This window comes from Lynx canadensis, chromosome C1 (assembly GCF_007474595.2).
Source record: "Lynx canadensis isolate LIC74 chromosome C1, mLynCan4.pri.v2, whole genome shotgun sequence".
In the NCBI taxonomy this organism is placed as follows: domain Eukaryota; kingdom Metazoa; phylum Chordata; class Mammalia; order Carnivora; family Felidae; genus Lynx; species Lynx canadensis.
In genome coordinates, this window is record NC_044310.1 from 107712859 (window position 1) to 107733516 (window position 20658).

General features: G+C 41.8%; 1 protein-coding gene and 1 pseudogene across 1 annotated transcript in view; both read left to right on the top strand.

Annotated features, from left to right (window-relative positions):
• The window catches only part of LOC116738217, a 98954-nt gene that overhangs the window by 9531 nt on the left and 68765 nt on the right, over nucleotides 1-20658 (top strand). The gene's annotated exons all lie outside the window — the stretch shown is intronic.
• LOC115522596 lies at nucleotides 17256-17351 on the top strand (annotated as a pseudogene).

The following is a 20658-nucleotide window of genomic DNA, read 5'->3' on the forward strand; positions in this document are numbered from 1 at the left end:
GCTGTGTGCTCAGCAGAAGAGGTCCTTAGGACATGCATGTCTGTGCATTGTTGATGATGTGTCATTTCTGGCTGGTTCTGTGAGAGGTGTAAGGCCTGGGCGCTGTGCCCACCTGGGGTACTTGGTCATCTGAGGCCTCACTCCTGAAAGTATGCAAATGCCTCCTTGCATCTCTGTGAGGTGGTGTTAGAAGGACTGGCTGTAGCATTTGGGCCTGGTGAGGAGGGTTTGGAGAGATTTAAGGAAGCGGGGCTTTGCTCTCCCCTGGATGTGGGAAGGAAGCAGGGACAATTCTGTGATTGAGCGACTTAAGAAATCTTACCCAGCAGGAGGGACAACAAGTCTGAGGCTATATCTGGGACTGGTAAAGCAGCAACTATCATTCAGAGTAGCCAGCATGGGGCTGTTAGTCTTTGTGAGCTGGACAATAAGCACGTGCTGTCTGTGCCCAGCAGGAATATGACAGGGGCTTCTTCTTGTGTTTCTCCATCACTATCCCAGAGTAAAGTGATGTTCTGCCTAAAAGTGATGTTCTGTAACACTGTTCATGTTCCATAGGATGATAACAGGGCCCAGCTGTGACACCAGCCAGCTCCTGCATACTGTGGCTACTGTTGTCTTTCTTGCTCATTTGGAAACGAGTAGAGTACATATCCAGCCCCTAGAGAACTTTATCCACAAATACATGGCGAGACTCCTCCTGACCATGGTTACTACAGAGGGGACCCAACAGATATTCTAAGAAAAGCCCTAGGGTGATTGTGCTGTGTACCATGGCTAAGAACCCACATATATTCCTGACTTGCCGAGTCCAGCAGAGTTGGTGCTCCATGCTCTTTCCACCACCACTTCCACTTCCTCCTCCTGCCCCCTGCTAAGCCAACTCCACTTTCCAGCAGGTTCTTTCTTCCCCACTCAAGAATCTGGCCTTGCCCAGCATTGCAGGCCATCCACATGTTGCTCAGTGCCTAAGCCAAATCTCACCAGGGGGCAGCTGTGCACCCTGTCTCTGTCCTTTAATATCTACTTTTTGCCTGTCTTGCAGAAGCTGCAAGACAGAGGAGATGTTGATTACCATGGTGGACTTAGGGACACCACAATGTCCTAACTACATATTTGGTGTGACTTAATTATCCAAATCCACAGTCTTCAGACCTATAAAATGGGCTGATGATGTCTCTGAAAAATGGTTGTCAAAGTTAATGTGCTCACATTTGTAAAATACCTGGCCTAGAAACCTTGAGTGTTCCCAAGGACTAGAGCCCAAGTCTAGTCTAGTTCCCAAGGTGGGAACACATTGATATTCTGTCCATTCCTGTGTCTACTCCAGTCCCTTCTCTGTCTGTGAGTTCTAGAGTTTGTAAAATGTCAGGTGAGGGTTCACTGGAGAAAAAACACTGGCTTAGAGAAGGTGGAGAAGGTGTGGCCTCTAGCTGGAGGGTGATGAGTAAGGTGTGGAGGAGATGGGCACTGGGAAGGCAGCTCCATGAAGGGGCAGCTAATGTGGCCCCACCCCTGTGTGCAACCTGGTGCCTCTTACCCTATTCCACCTCCCTAGGCCAGCCTCTTACCTTCCTCACAGGCTCTTCCGCAACCCTGTCTCAGAACAGGGTAGGAGCTGAGTGTCTGGACAGGGAATTCTGTGGGCAGACATGTATGGCAGGTCACCTCTGAGTGAAGCTGACTGGCCATGTGCAGACCACAGGTATGGGACAGGCCCTGTGGGGAGCAGGAACTCCTTAACTCAAAGGAAAAAGAGATGTGGACGTGGGCCATTGGGGGCAGTGGACTGGCACTGAAGGCCCCAGTCTCTGAAGTAGGAGTGGGGCTGTATTTGCAGTGTGATGGTATTTGTGTGAGGCAGTGTCCTCTGGGGCAAACTGTCCCCCTGACCACTGCTGTCTTTCAGGGCTGCCCTCGGCAACTGCCCCTGAATGGGCAGTGACTCCCTTAGGCCAGGATCAGATCTAAAGCATCCTACACTCTAGCCTGTTATACTGATTTGAACCCCAAAGTTCAGTTCATTCATTCCAACACATAGAATTTGCCAAGTCCTCTTTGATCCCAGGCCCTGTGCTAAGGAGACTAAGCTATGAGTAGGATGCAGTCTGGCCAGCTGCAAGCCCCTGGTCAGTGATTCTGAACACTCTTGAATTATAAGGACAGCAACTTTTGAGAATTCAGTAGAGGATATATATGAACCGTCATGCTGCTTGAGGATTCATATGAACTCTGCATGCTTTTGTGTACATGGACCTTCTGCTTCCAATTTCAGAGGCCCACAAAGCCTGTGGATGGTGAGTTAAGACCCCTGCTCTGGGTTGCAAGCTCCTAAGGACCAGGGCCACTGTTTCTGTTTCCTTCCCTCAAGTGCCCAGCATGGAGCTTTGAGTGAAGTGGAGGTTCTGTACATGTTTCAGTGAAGGGACTGGTAACATGGCCCTTCACTCCAGGTCACTAAGACCTAGGTCCTAGGGGATAGGCGGGTTGTCCATGTTAGTGGGATAAGGTGTCAGACACTACCCATAGTGGGTAGGCTTCAGTGGGACCACAGTGAGGGGGGCTTGGCAGCCCCAGCCCAGAAGCATCTCCCTGTGGGTCCAGTGGCCTGGATTCTGGCTCTTATACCTCCATTCAGTGTGGTCTTTAGCAGAGCAGCATCTCAGAGCATGTTTGTTCCTCTCTAAAATGGACACAGTGCCTACCTGGTGGAGCCCCCACCCCGAAGAGTTAACAAGAGAGTGTTAGGGGTCTCGGGGAGCTTTGGCTCCTCATAGGGGTTTGTAGAGAGGACACCCTGTTGAGTGTTCAGTGTCATGTCAGAAAAGCACAGAAATGGGCAGGGCAAAGAGACTTTGGGATGTGTGGAAGTTTTCCGTACCCTATACAGAGGTCCATTCCCTTTCCTGTCCACAGAGGCAGCCCTGACTGGGGCCCCAGGACCCTAGCTGCTAGGTACAAGCACAACAGCCACCTCCTCCTGGGGTACACCCCAGAGGGCTGGCCCAGGTCACCTTTCTTCACAGAACCTGAAGGAGATTCACTTCAAATAACCTAGGAGAGGCACTGTAACGTCCCACCTTTCCTTGAGTTTAAGGTACACTTTAAAAAAATTGCTTAGTACTTTTGAAATCAAGATACACTTATACTTGATGTGTACGTTTAAAAGTGATTTATTCTTCCTTCTCAAAAGTTGTCATTAACTTAGTGGCATCTTTGCATTGAGGAAATAGGATAGTTGTAAACGTCACATATGATCAGGAAACATAGTGTGTGACCTCCCTGGGAGACCCCAATTCAAGCCCCCCCGCCCCATTTGGGGGCCTTATAACTCCTAGATCAGGAGTAGCGGGTAGCGGGGACAGACCATAGGAACGTCAGAGCCTCTAAGAGGGGTGATGTGGCAGCAGGCAAGCAGGTGTTTCTCATAACAGAGGCCTCATTTTGTAGATGCAAGAGTTAAAACTCAGGGGTGGTGAGCAGAGTGGTGATGGGGGAACAAGGAAATAATGGAACAAGATCCAACTTCAAAACCCCCACTTTTCTGCATATTGGGCAGCCCCCAGCAATTTAGGCTTTCCAGTGAGACCCTTTCTGATGACATTCTGAGGTCATACAGGGCCTTTGTCATGTATGTGCTTCTGTATCAGAAGAAGAAAACTCCCTGTGCAGGGTGTGATGTGCTCCAGGCCCCACCATGCAGCCTGCACAGTGGCCTCAGAGCCCCCAGGTGCAGGCCCTGCCTCGGCTAGGACCTGGGGCTGCCATGCCTGCAGATCCACTATAAGCCCTATTAATAGGTCTGTTCTGGTGCAAAACTGGAGTAGCCACCCTGGTAAGTCCCCCACTCAGAGCTCTGGGAAGGTACAATGAGATGTGAAGTTCTCCAGGTTTGTGCACTGTGTATGGCACTAATCGAAAGTGAGGTGTACCGACTGGTATTAAAGTGCAGACATGTTTGCACTTGGAGAAGGACAAGTACTGCCTGTAACTGGGAAGGGATAGTTTCTCCATGACCAGAGGTCAACACACACCTTTCCCTTGCCTGTAGTAGGGTGGCAGGTTGAGGAGGGAGGAGTGATCCAGGAAAGGCAGAGCAACGAGGACACAAAGCAGGATGCATCCATAAGTGGTGATAGACATCATCTGCCCACCACGGGCAGTTGATGCGCAGCTGGTATGTGGATCATTATTTCAGTTGTTGGGAGAAGAGCCTGTGCAGGCGCCTCACCTAGCTCTAATTTACATTAGGGGATTGTGCAGTGTTGTTTCTTGGGCAGCTATGTTTTTTCAGAAAAAGGAAAGCCACGCTCTTCTCCATGAAATGGACAACTAGGAAATGTGGGCAAGAGTGTGCCCCAACAGAGCCTGGGAGCAGTTCCTTCAGCTTGGGGAAACCTCTTTGGCTAAGTCTAAGGTGAACAGGCTACCCTCACCCTGCCAGGAACAGGATCTACTGCCAGGGTTTGGATGGGTGGCTTCATGCTGTCTCTGGTCCAAGAAATTGGAACAAAGCAGGCCATGGGCCTCGAGTGTACCTGCAAAGCTTCAGGTCAGAGTCCAGCATTTTGTGGGCCACATGAAGAGCAGAGTGACATCACCAACACAGACACTACTACTAATTATCCTGGTTACTGCCATCATCAGCTCACCTGTGATCTAGAGCTAGTCACCGACCCTTGCAGGGCCTCTGTGGTAATATGAGGATATGAAGACTCACTGTGCCAGTCTCCTGGGGATTCTATAATGTTCACAAAATGTGAACATTCTATAATGTTTGTACACGCAGAGATTGGGAGTCAGAAAGACCTCATCCAGATTTAAATGCCACCAGTTATGCCATACCATACTTATGCAAGTATAGCTTGAGCAGATTGCTGTTCTGAGCCTCATAAGGATCCTGTAGAATAAAGACAATACTACCTGCATCCTTTTAGGTTTAAATAGTGTATATAAGGTACAGAGGATGTGGTGAGCACTTCATACATAGCTATTTTATTATTATAGATGTTATTTTTATAATAGGAGAGACAAATTTCTCCAACTTTACAGTTTTTACTCAAGAGTTTGCTGAGCAGCTGCTCTGTGCAGTCCCTGTAACTGGGGTTCTGGAAGGGCCGAGACATTTTGTCCACTAGACTACAAGTCTAGCGGGAGAGACAGATCAGCCAACAACAGCAGCAGCAACAGCATCAATGGCAACAATAACAGCAACACCAGTGCAGCCAGGGACTGAACCCAAAAGTGGTCAGAGTTGGGGACAAACTCTGAGAGGAACACTCAACCCTGCCTGGGGCAAAAGGGAGAATCCTGGGGAACCAGGGATACTGAGAAATAAACAGACCATGATGCAAAAATGTGGGAATCACTAGTGTCAGGGGTGCCTGCTGCCTGGAGAAACTTAAAGAAGGCTGCATGGCTAATGTGATACCTGAGGGAGACTCTGAAGAGTAAGCTGGAAGGAACCTGGTGAGGCTGGTAAGGACAACATGCAAAAAGGCAAATAATCAGAGAGGGTGTGTATTGTGAGTGTAAGAATCTCAGAAAAATCACAGGGTATATGCTGGGACATGGAAGAGATCGTTCTGGAAGCAGACTAGGGCCAGGATGGGCCTTAGCCTGGACATTTCCTGAGAGCAGTGGAGACCCAGAATAGTGACATCAGATGTGGGTTGTGTAGAGCACAAAAGATGATTGATTGGGAATGAAGCCATATTGGACCTTACCAGATGATAATTCAAATCCATAAAAGGAAATGAAGAGAATCAGATATGGTAATTAATAAGGTTAATATAACTAACTCTAAATATATATTTCTCTCAACTTTTAAAAAAAATATAAAAGAAACAATTTAATAATAACAGTTGGAGACTTCAATATCAGACTTTAATTGATAAAATAACTAGGCAAAAGATTAACAAGCATACAGAGGTCTTGAATAGCACCATAAACTATTTAGACATAATAGACATCTATAGAGTGTTACTCCAAACAAAAGTAGAATGCACATTCTTCTCAAGTGCGTATGAAATATTTTCCAGAATAGACCACATGTTGCATAAAACCAGCATGAAAAATGTAAAAGGATTGGGGTGCCGGGGTTGCTCAGTTGGTTAAGTGTCTGACTTCAACTCAGGTCATGATCTCACAGTTGTGAGTTCGAGCCCTGTGTTGGGCTCTGTGCTGACAGCTCAGAGCCTAGAGCCTGCTTCAGATTCTGTGCGTGTGTCTCTCTCTCTCTGCCCCTCCTCCCTTTGCATTCTGTCTCTCTCAAAAATAAATATTAAAAAAATTTTTTTAATGTAAAAGGATTGAAATCATACAACGTATGTTCTTCAATTAAAATGGAATTAAGAAATCAATGACTGAAGGACATTTGAGAAATTCATTAAATATGTAGAAATTAAATTACATACGTTTATTTTTTTAAGCAACACACTTTTAAATAAACAATAGGTCAAGAAAAACATCACAAGGGAGACAGGAAACCATCAAAACCTTAGAGGAGAAAGCAGGAAAAGACCTCTCTGACCTCAGCCGTAGCAATCTCTTACTCGACACATCCCCAAAGGCAAGGGAATTAAAAGCAAAAATGAATTACTGGGACCTTATGAAGATAAAAAGCTTCTGCACAGCAAAGGAAACAACCAACAAACTAAAAAGCAACCAACGGAATGGGAAAAGATATTTGCAAATGACATATCGGACAAAGGGCTAGTATCCAAAATCTATAAAGAGCTCACCAAACTCCACACCCAAAAAACAAATAACCCAGTGAAGAAATGGGCAGAAAACATGAATAGACACTTCTCTAAAGAAGACATCTGGATGGCCAACAGGCACATGAAAAGATGTTCAACGTCGCTCCTTATCAGGGAAATACAAATCAAAACCACACTCAGATATCACCTCACGCCAGTCAGAGTGGCCAAAATGAACAAATCAGGAGACTATAGATGCTGGAGAGGATGTGGGGAAACGGGAACCCTCTTGCACTGTTGGTGGGAATGCAAATTGGTGCAGCCGCTCTGGAAAACAGTGTGGAGGTTCCTCAGAAAATTAAAAATAGACCTACCCTATGACCCAGCAATAGCACTGCTAGGAATTTATCCAAGGGATACAGGAGTACTGATGCATAGGGGCACTTGTACCCCAATGTTTATAGCAGCACTCTCAACAATAGCCAAATTATGGAAAGAGCCTAAATGTCCATCAACTGATGAATGGATAAAGAAATTGTGGTTTATATACACAATGGAATACTACGTGGCAATGAGAAAAAATGAAATATGGCCTTTTGTAGCAACGTGGATGGAACTGGAGAGTGTTATGCTAAGTGAAATAAGCCATACAGAGAAAAACAGATACCATATGGTTTCACTCTTATGTGGATCCTGAGAAACTTAACAGAAACCCAGGGGGAGGGGAAGGGAAAAAAAAAAAAAGAGGTTAGAGTGGGAGAGAGCCAAAGCATAAGAGACTGTTAAAAACTGAGAACAAACTGAGGGTTGATGGGGGGTGGGAGGGAGGGGAGGGTGGGCGATGGGTATTGAGGAGGGCACCTTTTGGGATGAGCACTGGGTGTTGTATGGAAACCAATTTGACAATAAATTTCATATATTAAAAAAAAAAAGAAAAGAAAAACATCACAAGGAAAATTAGAAAATACTTTAAGATGGATAGAGGCAAAATCACGAGTTACCAGAACTTACAGGATACAGCTAGAGCAGTTACAGCTTAAAGGAAAGTGATAGCTATAGGTGCCTAATTTAGAAAAGAAGAAAGAATGAAGAATCCAAAAAGGAAATTTAAAATTTTCATTTATAATAGCATTAAAAAGAATAAACTATTGGGGCGCCTGGGTGGCGCAGTCGGTTAAGCGTCCGACTTCAGCCAGGTCACGATCTCACGGTCCGTGAGTTCGAGCCCCGCGTCGGGCTCTGGGCTGATGGCTCAGAGCCTGGAGCCTGTTTCCGATTCTGTGTCTCCCTCTCTCTCTGCCCCTCCCCCGTTCATGCTCTGTCTCTCTCTGTCCCAAAAATAAATAAACGTTGAAAAAAAAAAAATTAAAAAAAAAAAAAAAAAAGAATAAACTATTTAGGACTAAACTTAATCAAGAAGGCCAAAGGTTTATACACTGAAAACTGTAAGATGTTGCTGGCAGAAATTAAACAAGACAAAAATAAATGGAAATACGTTCTGTGTTCATGGACTGGAAGACTTAATATTATAAGTGACAATGCTACCCAAAATGATCTACGCATTCAGTGCAATCCCTATCAAAATCCCAATGACATTTTTTTGCAGAAATATAAAAACGCATTCTGAAATTCATATGGAATCTCATGCAACTCTAAATAGCAAAAATAATTTTGAAAAAGAATAAAGTTAGAGAAGAAAAACATAGGAGTAAATCTTTGTATCTTGGGCTGGGCAGTAGTGTCTTAGATAAAACACCAAGAGCAGAAGTGACAAAAGAAACATACAAATTTCGTCTTATTCCAGGGAAAAACTTTTGTGCTGCAAACATAAAAATACCATCAAGAAGTAAAAGTACACAGAGTGGGAGAAAATATTTGTAAATCATATATCTGATAAGAGATTTATATCCAGGATATATATATATATAAAATATAAATAAAATATATAAATTATTCTTATCTAAATATAAATATATTTATTTATATTATAAATAAATTTATTATTTATAAATTTATTTATATGAATAAATAAATTTAAATTATTTATAAATATATAATATATAAATAAATATATAAATCATTTATATATTATATAAATTATATAATTTATATATTATATAATTTATATAATTTATAAATATTTAAATTATTCTTATATAAAAATAAATAAAATATATAAATAAATATGTAAAAATAAAAAATATATAAAATAAATATATAAATATGTGTGTATATATACACACACACACACACACACAAGCCTTAGAACTCAATAATAAAAACACAGCCCAAATATAAAACTAGGGAAAAGATTTGAATAAATATTTCTCCAAAGAGGCTGTATAAGTGGCCAATAAACACATCTAAATTTGGTCAGCATCATTAGTCATTAGAAAAATGCAAATCAAGGGGCACCTGGGTGGCTCAGTCGGTTAAGCGTCCGACTTCAGCTCACGTCATGATCTCATGGGTTCGTCAGTTCGAGCCCCTCATCGGGCTCTGTGCTGACAGCTTGGAGGCTGGAGCCTGCTTCTGATTCTGTGTCTCCTCTCTCTCTGCCCCTCCCCTGCTCACATTGTCTCTCTCTGTCTCTCAAAAATAAATACATGCAAAAAAATATTTTTAAAGAAAAATGCAGATCAAAATCACAGAGATACCATTTCACACCCACTAGCATGGCTCTAATAAAAAATATAGACACAAAAAAGTGTTGGTAAGGATCTGGAGAAGTTGGAACCCTAATACATTCCTGGTAGGACAGTAAAATGGTGCAACCAATTTGGAAAACAGTTTGGCAGTTTTTCAAAATGTTAAACATAGAATTGCCCATGTTCCAGCAATTCCATTCCTGTGCATTTATCTAAGAGAAATGAAAGCAAACATCCACGCAAAGACTTGTACACAAATATGCAAAGCAACTTCATTTACAATAGTCAAAACCTGTGAACAACTCAAATGCCCATCAGCAGTCAAGAGGATAAACTGTGGCATATCCACACAATGGAATACTTCCCACAACAAATGAATGAATTATTGATACATACAACATGGACAAATCTCAAAATAATTATGGCTAGTGACAGGAGCCAGTCACAAAGATGACATGATGTGCAATCCCACTTATAGGAAATAACCAGAATTAACAAGTCTGTAAAAACAGAAGGTAGGGTGGGGTTGAGGGTATGTTTTTGGATGTGTAATAGGGAGTGCTAGTAAGATTTCTTTTGGGGGGAAAACATCCTCAAAGTAGACTGTGGTGATGGTTGTAGAACTTGATGAGTTTATTTAAAAAAATCCAATTGTCTACTTTAAATGGGTAATTTGTATGGTATGTAAATTATACCTCAATAAATATTTTAAAAGGTGGGGAGGTATAAGTGACAGCAGCTGCATTAAATGCCTTCCATTTGATGGCAGAGACATGAAATGGCTTTGTGTTCTGGGAGTGGAACCAGTCAACTGGCCAGCATTTCTTGAACATCTCTGTCACGTGTGGAACTCAAACAGTGCTGTAAAATACCGAAGTTGTGTTCCTTGTCCTCACAGGAGGAGCTTGTTTTTAAACAAGGGTTTGATTAGGAAATTTATCACCACAATTTAAGATTTTGAAGAATTCAGAGAGGGTTAGCATAGTCATAAACAGGCATCTCAAAAGAGGAAAATGTTTGCACTGGGCCTTTAGAGATAGGTTGGCTTTGGGTAGATGGTGGGGGTTTAGAGAATTGTTTTCAAGTGCTCCTTCCTTGTACAACCCTCGCAGGTGCCTTCTGAGGCAACTCACATGCTGTTGGGCAGCTCTAATTGCTGGAAAGTCTTTCCTTGTGTTAAGTAGAATCTTTCTCCTGCTGATAATACTGCCTTACCATTTATAATGCAGTTATTATTGCAAGACTGTGCTGAGCCTCAGAAATAGTATCTCAAGTAATTCTTCCCATATGGGATAGGTGATGTCATTATCTTCCTCATCATTATCATTATTTTCCAGATGAAAAAAATCTGGCCCTTCAGTATTACATGAGCTGCCCACAATCACAGTCCCAGATCTCTTCTCCTCATGTGCACCTGTAGTACTGTCACTAGTGGATGTTCTTTCTTTCCTCTAATCCACACAGAACACGTCTAATTTCTCTTCCATGTGGTAGTTAATAAAGGTAAAGATCTTTATCTTTTTCCTGCCTTTTAAGCCATTTTCCCCCCTTGGAGTTAAACAAACTCGGTTGCTTAATCATTCTTTATTTAGCATGGTTTTGAGCTTCTTTCCCATCTTATTCACCATTCTGTGATCAAATCTGTCAGTCTTTTACTGAAGCATGGGCCTCAGAACTGAGATTAGTCTATTATGGCCTGACTAGCCCAGGAGCATATGGTACTGACCTCATTCTTCTCCTGTGCTAGCTGTGTTTTTGATGCATCCTAACATAACCTTAGCTCTTTGGGCAGCCACATTCCTTAGTGGATTAAAATCCCTGCCAAGTTAGGTCCAGGGACCTGAACAGGGAAACCCTTTTAGGGCTGAATAAAAACACTGGGCCTGCTGTAGGATCTGGATGAGGTTTGGACCCACCAACAGCAGGATGGCCTCATTCCACCTAGAACCAGCCTTATACACAAAGAGGTGGCCATTCACATGGTACTCAATAAAATAACTCCTACTGTCTCTCTTCCTAGAGCCACATTATTCTGGTGTCTGATACTTTTATTCTAGAATCCATTTCCCTGCCTTTTTCAGCTTCTAGTGACTGCCTAGATTCCTTGGCCTATGGCCTGCTCTACCTTCATAAGCATCACTTCATCTATGCTTTCAGCATCATATGGTCTCCTCCTCTGATCCTCCTTCATCCCCTTGAGAAGGTCCATGATGATTACAGTGGGCCCACCTGGATAATCCAAGGTGGTCTTCCCATCTCAACATCCTGAATATAATCATATCTTCAAAGTCCCTTTTGCCATAAAAGGTGACATTCACAGGTCCTGAATATTAGGAAATGAATGCCATGGGTGTTATTATTCAGCCTACACAGAGTTTTGTTGGAGAGGATGATGTGATAAGCTGTCTAATTCATGATTTAGAAAGACCGGTCTGGCGACAGAGTGGGAAGAATAAGGCTGGAGGCCTGAGAAGTACTTTGGAAGCTGCCAGTAATGAGAGCATACAACTGGATCAGTGGCAATGGGACAGAGAAGAGGATATATCTAGAGCACTCAGGAGGTATAACCCACAGGACTTGGAGCCAGCTAGGATGTGGGATGAATGAGAGAAGAGGTCTAGAAGGGCTCACTCAGGGTTTCTGCACTCATCAGATGGGCTGATGATGGTATCAGATGGCTGATTGGTGAGTAGGGAATACAGAAGGGGCAGAGAGAGATGGTTTGTTTGGAACCTGACTTTGAGGTGTCTATGAGGTAAGCAATGAGACCTGGTAGGCAGTTAGGTCTGTGGGTCTGGAGAGGAAGGTGGTGACAGCCGCTTGGTGTGCTGAGCACACAGACAGCACTTGAAGCCACAGTAGACCAGATGCCCCAGGACTGTCTAGAATTAGAGCATAGAAGCTGCCTGAAGGAGTGGGGGCGGGGACAATGGCTTCCACAGTTAGGGAGAAATATGGGTGTGGGAGGAAGCCAGAGAGGCAGGGGGAGCACCGGCAGAGTATGTTCTGTGTTGGAACAGAAAGTTGATGCATTTGCACTCAAACAGAGCCCTTCCTCCCCGGAGGAATGGCCACTTCTTATCAAGTGAAACCCTGCAGGAAAAGGGTAGAAATGGTTCTGTGTTTTGCTTGTTAACCTTGAGGGCCAGAGGCTCTGGCTGGGAACTGGGTTGTTTCTTGGACATTAGGTGCACGCACACATAGAAGGAGCTCAGTGAGTCCCTCTCACTGGAACTAGTCATGGCTAAGAGGACCTGTTTTGCTCTCAGGCTTGCCCTGGCAACAACTGAAAAGCTCTATTATTTGCCTTTCTGGGCACATTCACTGAAGAGGCTCAAGGTTTTGGTGCAATGCAGAAGTCTCCTGCCTCTGAGAACAATATTCATCCTCTTCCGTCATTCCACTACAAGGGCACAGTGGAGAAATACTTCTGCAGGAGAGATCACTGGCCTTTGAGACTGTTTCTTCTATATGTGTTGCTGCCTTTCCTTTGTTCATGTTCCTTCCCAGCCCTGGGAAGAAAGAGGAGATAAGAGGATGGGACAGGTGAATGTTGGCAAAATGTGTAAGGACAGGCCTAATGGAAGAGGTGAGACTTAACATGTCCCCTGGGAATAGGATAGGCCTTTTGGTAGAACTGGATAGTCAAGAAGGGGTATATTTCAGATGGAGGGATGGGCATGTTAAGATGGAAAAGCAGAAGTGGGCACGAAGTGTAGAGGGGTGGGCCCAGAGATTGATTCAGCCAGAGGGCATATATCTCCTGGCCATGAGCTGCTGTGACACTGACCTAGAGAGGAAGCAGAAAAGGGGCTCTCTGACCTTGCTCCTTCCTCTAGTACAGAGCATTGCTTCATGTTTGAATGGTCCTTATTTTCCTGCATCCATTCCCAGGTAAGCCTTTCAGAATTGCGTGTATTGAGGTGAGCGAAAGAAAATTAAACAAGCTCCCAAAGTCATGGCAGTCAGGGTTAGTTCCAAGATGGAAACTGAGGGGGAGGGAACTATTTGAGTGCTACTTACGTGTGCGGTGTCTAAATACAGGTTGTCATTTGGGGCACCTGGATAGCTGAGTCTTAAGCGATCGACTTCAGCTCAGGTCATGATCTCGTGGTCCGTGGGTTTGAGCCCCATGTCAGGCTCTGTGCTGACAGCTCAGAGCCTGGAGCCTGCTTCAGATTCGGTGACTCCCTCTCTTTCTGCTCCTCTCCCACTTGTTCTCTGTCTCTGTCTCTCAAAAATGAATAAATGTTAAAAAATTTTTAAAAATGAAGGTTGTCATTTAATTGTCAGCTTTCCTAGGACAAGTGCTGTCAGCCTTACTTTGTAAATAAGGAACAGAGATTCTGAGGAGGAAGTACCAGGTCCTAGGTAACACTGTAGTAATCATTAGGATAGGGGTGGGGGTTTCCTAGAAGCAGGTCTGCAGCCGTGGAATGTCAAAGGAAGAGCAACTCCAAAGACATTACCATATAATAGTCGCTTCAGTTTACTGACAGAAGACCTTGGTTCATAAAGAGGCCCAAGGGACCCAGCCTGCGGATGAGAGAACTGTGGTGTGGGTCAGCTGTCTGAGCTCTACACTGGCTTTGGACAAGGGACTTTTCTAAACCTCAGCTTCCTATACTCAGAGCTTTGAAATCCCCACTAATGTGCAGATACTTTGAGAAGTCTTTAAGAAAAAACTCAATTTAACCTTAAGGCATTTTCCATAATTACCTAATTGTCAATCTCATCATTTGTTTTCCGAATCCTATGGACCCTGCCTCAGGATATGCTTCATGCCAGCAATCTGGGAAACTCAGGTCTACTCCCCCAAATCCTGGGAAGACCCTCCAACTTCTTGTTAGAAATCAAAGAAGTTGGGACCACCTGGAATACTCAGTTGGTTAAGCATCCGACTTTGACTCAGATCATGATCTTGCAGTCCATGAGTTTGAGCCCCACATCGGGCTCTGTGCTGACAGCTTAGAACCTGGAACCTGCTTTAAATTCTGTGTCTCCCTCTCTCTCTTTCCCCTCCCCCCACTCATGCTCTGTCTCTCTTTGTCTCTCAAAAACTAATAAACTTAAAAAAAAAATCAAACAACTTGACTCACTCCCTTACAGTTCTCCCACCACTGGAGCAAGAAAAAGGGAGAGAACTTATCTCCCTGGCTTTGATGTTAATTCTTCCTTCACAATCCACAAAACATGTTGGGCATAGCAACTGGTGAAATGTGGTTTCAGATCTTGGTGCATCACCTGTCAGCTGTTCACCTTAGGTGAGTACTTAACCTGGCAGAGCACAAACTGCATATCTGTAAAATTGAGCGATGGTGCCTTGCAAGGCTGCTCTGCTCTGCTAGGCAGTGCACCTAGCGGGAAGGGAACTGCTATTCTTTTCTCTGGAGGGAATAGGCTTAGCTTTCTAAAAATGACTTCAAGCTTATTTCAAATTGTTTACCTTGTTGGTAAGGGTTAATGGGTCTTTCTTTGCTGATTATCAAAATGCAGAGCCTAGGCTTCAGGGAGAAACTGGGGCGGGTATGTGGAGAAATGCCAGCCTTGTACCAGGCACACCCCAGTTTGTAAGCCTTGCTTTCAAAGACTTCTGCAGTCTAGAACTTGCCCTAGAAGCTAAAAATGGTTTTGTACTAAAACTAGGAGTGTGTGATTGACAGCAGATGAAATTTTGAAATTGAGATTGTCTTAGGAAACCTGGCACTATTGACCTCTGTACCCACAAGCTCCTCTGTCCTAAAGCAAAACCCCTCTTGTTCCCCCACCCAAGCCTCTTGTCAGCAGAAATTACTCCAGAGTTTGGCTCCTCCTATTTCCCAGCTTTCCTCTTTGAGCTACTTTGAGCTGAATTATACCAATTGTGTGTCCCTTCCCCATGACCACTGGGTACAGTTGCAGTCTTACTGCTGGAAAACTCTTTTGTCTAATGTTTGCAAAGTTCTTAAAGGGGTTTCTAAAGGAGTCACTGAGAAAGGAGACTGTCTTTCTGCCAGTTCCTTACAAGAGGGAAGAATTTCCCTGTTGTTTTGGGATTATGGATTACAAGAAGATACAAAGGAGTAGAGGAGGAAGAATGGGCTGGGATATCAGTGCCATATGTGTAAAATGGGAGCACCAGTACCTCACAGGGCCATGGTGCAATTTGATGGGATGGGGTCAGGCCTTCATGGTAGCCCACCTTCAAAGAGCAGGAGCCACCTCTGTTAGGCTGCCCAGGAGCACCTCCTGGCCTGCAGCTGTGCAACAAATGTTGCTGGTACCATGTCCATATACTCACCCATTGCCACTCATCCACACACTCAGTGTTAGCTTGTAGAACATGCTTTTAAAGGCTCCAAAGACTGCAAAGCTCCAAGTCTGACAACTAATACAGGGCTAACTGTGGACACTAATTTTCTTTTATTGCCTTTCTTAATCTTCAGAGGGATGGGCACACACAGGCTTGGAGCCAAACTGCCTGGGTTTAAATCCTGACTCACCACTTCCTAGCTTATGTGACCATGACCTAGTTACTTGATTTCTCTCTCTGTGCCCCATTTTCATCTTCTGTAAAATGAGGATATAGTACCTACCTCATATGGCCGTCATGAGACTCGTGTAAGGTATAGGTTCAATAAATATTATTGTCATTTCTCTAATTTTATGAAAGAAGAAAAGAAGACTCAGAGATTGACACTATTACCATAGCTACTCGTGGCAGAACTAACTAGGACATGTGTCTGATTCAGTTATAGTCCTCCCTAGTATGCCAGCTCTTTCATGGTCAAAGAAATGAATCCCAACTGGTAGGAGATCAAAAACCATATAGAGTTAACACTGGGAAGTGTGTGTGTGACAGCAGGTGGGTAAGAGTGCTCCGGGGGTGCAATTTGGTTCAACGGTACACAGCCTTGGATTTCCAGGAAATAACTCCCAGGTTCCCTGGATAACCTGCATTGATCAAGGCCCTTTGCAATGAAATGACAACTATTTTGGGTTCCTTACTGCCCCCTGGTGGTAACAGATCACATGGGGCTCTTTCCCTAACAGATGAAAGCAGGAGGCTATTTTGAAATTGGCTTTCCAGATTAATGAAGAATTTTGAACTTTTTGTTTCTCTGTTTTAGCCTTCCTGGCACCTTTGGCCCAACAGCATAAATTAGTTCCTGTTTTTTTCCCTTTATGAATTAATGAATAGCTTACTGTTTGACCCCAGCAAGCTACCAGCCTTTTAGGGATCTCCCCATCTGTAAAACCAGCATCTCAGTCTCACTCAGACACCCCATGATCAATTCCATTCTGTTCGTTTTTATTTTCAGCAAACCACAAGGTGGCAGTACAAGAGTGGGTTCCCCTGTTTTCTCCCCAAGTGGTGGGAGAAAGAGGAATTGTTGTGCATGCAGCATAGAGCTAAAAGTTAGTCTTCTACCCCAGGTCATGGCTACCCAGGACATGGTTAGGCTCAACACTCAGGCATGAGTCCTCAGTGTGATTTACCTCTGTCTGTGTGTGCCTTCTCTTTCTTTTATGGCAAATAGAGACAAAATTTGCTCAAACTTCCTTAAAGGGCACCCTGAGGATTCACAGTAGCTAGTGAGTAGGGATAAGATTTTTTAAATAATTAAGTTAAATTTGGGGAGGGGGAAAGTTATTATGGATTCACATACAAGTTATAAGAAATAATACAGAGGGCTTCCATGTACTTTTCACCCAATTTCTCCCAATGACAGCATCTTGTAAAACTAAAGCACAATATCACAACCAGGGTGTTGACATTGATACCATCAAGACATGTAGTACTTCCATTACTACAGGGATCTCTCCTGTTGCTTTTTTTATAGCCACACCATGCCCCCTCTTTAACCAATGACAGCTACTAATCTGTTCTCCATCTCTATAATTTTGTCATTTCAAGATTATTATAGTGCTCACTTCGGCAGCACATATACTAAAATTGGAATGATCAGAGATTAGCATGTGCAAAAATGATACATAAATTCCTGAAGTGCTCCATATTTTTTAAAAAAGAATATTATATATGTTGCCATTTGTAACAACATGGATGGAGCTAGAGAGTATTATGCCAAGTGAAATAAGTCAGTAAAAGAAAGGCAAATATCATATGATTTCATTCATATGTGGAATTTAAGAAACAAAAGCAAAGAGAAAGGGGGGGGGCAAACCAAGAAACAGACTGTTAACTATAGAGGACAAACTGATGGTTACCAGAGGGGAGTTGGGGGGGGGATGTGTTAAATAGGAGATGGGGATTAAGGAGTGCACTCATGATAAGCACTAGGGGTTGTAAGGAAGTGTTGAATCACTCACTATATTGTATACCTGAAACTAATATTACACTGTATGTTAATTAACTGGAATTTAAATAAAAACTTAAAAAATTAAAGAATATTATATAAATAGATTCATACAGTATGTAACACTTAGGTTTGGATTTTTTTCTCTTAGCATAATTCTCTGCAGATTCATCCAAGCTGTGTATATACCAATGGCTGTTATTCCATTGGATGGATGTACCAGTTTGTGTAACTATTTACTTGTTGAAGGACATCTGGGCCATTTCTAGTTTTGATCTATTATGAATATTAAGCTATTTTGAATTTGAGCTATTATGAATAAAGTTGCTATGGGCATGCATTACAGGTTTTTGTATAAAGGTAAGTTTTACTTTCTCTGGGATAAAGGCCCAGAAGTGCAATTGCTGGATTGTATGGTAGTTTGTGTTTTTTGATGAATGGTTCCATTTCCTCTAAGTTGTCAAATTTATATATATAGAATTATTTGTAGTATTCTTATCCTTTTGATACTGGCAGGGTCTCCTGTTTCATTTCTGGTATCAGTAATTTGTACCTTCTTTTTTCTTTGTCAGTCTGGCTAGAGCTTGGTCAATTTTACTGACTTTTTAAAGAACTAGCTCTTTCACTTTATTGATTTTTCTCTATTGTTTTTGTTTTCCACTTCATTGATTTCTGCTGTTTATTATTTATTTCCTTCTATCTTAGACTTATTATTATTATTATATTTATTATATTTATATATATTATTTATATTTATATTATTATTATTATTTATTTCCTTCTGTTTTACACTTATTTTGCTCTTCTTGAACTAAGTTCTTGAGATGGAATTTAGGTTATAGATTGAGACTTATTTTTTCCCTAATGTGTGCATTTAGTGCTATAAATTTCCCTCTGAACATGGCTTTAGCTGTGTCCCACCATTTTCTATATGTTGCATTTTCATTTTCATTTAGTTATTTTTTTTACATCTTCCTTGAAACTTATTCTTTGACCATGGATTATTTAGACATGTGTTCATTTGTTTCTAAGTCTTTGGATTGTTGTGTTCTTTCTATTACTGATGTCTGGTTTGATTTTGTTATGGTCATACAACATATTCTATATGATTTCAGTTTTTTTTTTAATGTACTGAGGTTTGTTCTATAGCCAGAATGTGATCTAACTTGATGTATGTTTTGTACACTCTAGAAAAGAACTTCTGTTGTTGGGAAAAGTATTCTGTAAATTTTTATCATACTCTACTGGTTGATGGCATTGTAGAGCTTTTTGCTATCCTTGCTGATTTTCCATCTAGTTGTTCTATCAGTTGTTGACAGAGGGTTGAACTTTTCTACTATATTGCATATCTGTATATTTCTTCCTTCAGTTGTGTCAGTATTTGCTTCACATATTGTTCATTTGTGCATATACATTTAAGACTGCTATGTCTTCTTTTGGGATTGGCTCTTTAATCATTATGTAATGTCTCTTTCTGTCTCTGGTCATTTTCTTTTTTCTGAAGTCTAGTGTTTTTTTGTTATAAAATAGTCTTTCTTGCTTTCTTCTTACCAGTGTTTGCATGATGTATCTTTTTCCATTTGTCTGTTTTCAACCTATCTTACAGGTGTATTTGGAGAAAATTTCTTGCAGACAGGAGGCATATGTATCATGCTTTTTAATCCACTCTGTCAATCTCTGTCTTTTTATTTCTATAATTAGATGATTTACATTTAATGTAAATATTGATATAGTAGGGGTAAGTCTTCCATCAAATTTTTTTCTGTTTGTCCTCCCCCTTTTCTCTATTTTCTTTTTCCACTCTTTCTATGAGTTACTTGGGCATTTGGGGGTTTAATTTTTTATATACTTAATCTTTTTTAGCAATTTTAGGTTTATATAAAAACTGAACAGAAAGTACAGAGAGCTCACATATTTTTTCTTACCATCACTCACTGATTGTTTCTCTAGTTATTAACATCTTGAATTGATGTGGTACATTTGTTACATTGATGCACCAATAGTAACACATTATTATTAACTAAATTCTATATGTAATTAGGCTTCACTCCATGTGTTGTACAGTTTTGGGGCATTTTGAAACTTGCATAATATCATCTACTCACTATTACAATATTATACAACATAGTTTCACTGCCTGAAAAATCCCCTGTGCTCCACTTCTCTCCTACAACTGCTAACAACTACTGATCTTTTCATGTCTCTATAGCTTTGCTTTTTCCAGAATATCCCATAGTTGGAATCCTTTTATAACTGGCTTCTTTCACTTAGCAATATACATTTTTGTTTCCTCCATATCTTTTGTGACTTGATAGCTCATATCTTTTTACCACTGAATAATATTCCTTTATCTTGATAAACTACATATGGTTTATCCATCTACCAGTTGTATAACATCTTGGCTTTCGGGTTTGGGAAATTTTGAATAAAGCCCCTTATAAACATTCATCTGCAGCTTTTTTGGATATAACTTTTCAGATCTTTTGGATAAATACCACAGAGTGTAATTACCAGATTGTAAGATAAGAGTCTGTTTAGTTTTGCAGGAAACTGCCAAACTGTCTTCCAAAAGTAGCTGTACTATTTTGCGTCCCATTCAGGAATGAATGAGAGTTCCTGTTTATCCACATCCTTGTCAACATTGGTGTTGTCTGTGTTTTGGATTTTAGCCATTCTGATAGATGTGTAGTGATAGATATAGTTGTCATAAGTTGCAACTCTCTAATGACATATGTTGAGCATCTTTTCATCACTTATCATCTGTATATCTTCTTGGTGAGGTATCCTTCAGATCTTTGTTCTACTTTTTAATCAGATTATTTGTTTTCTTATTGTTGATATCTCAGTGCTTTTTGTATATTTTGAATTTTAAGTCCTTTACCAAGTATGAGTTTTGCAAATATTTTCTACCAGTCTATAGCTTGCTGTCTTATTCTCTTAATAGTGTTTTTTACAGAGCAGAAGTTTTTCAATTTAATGAAATCCAGCTCATCAGTTTCTTCTTTCCTTGAT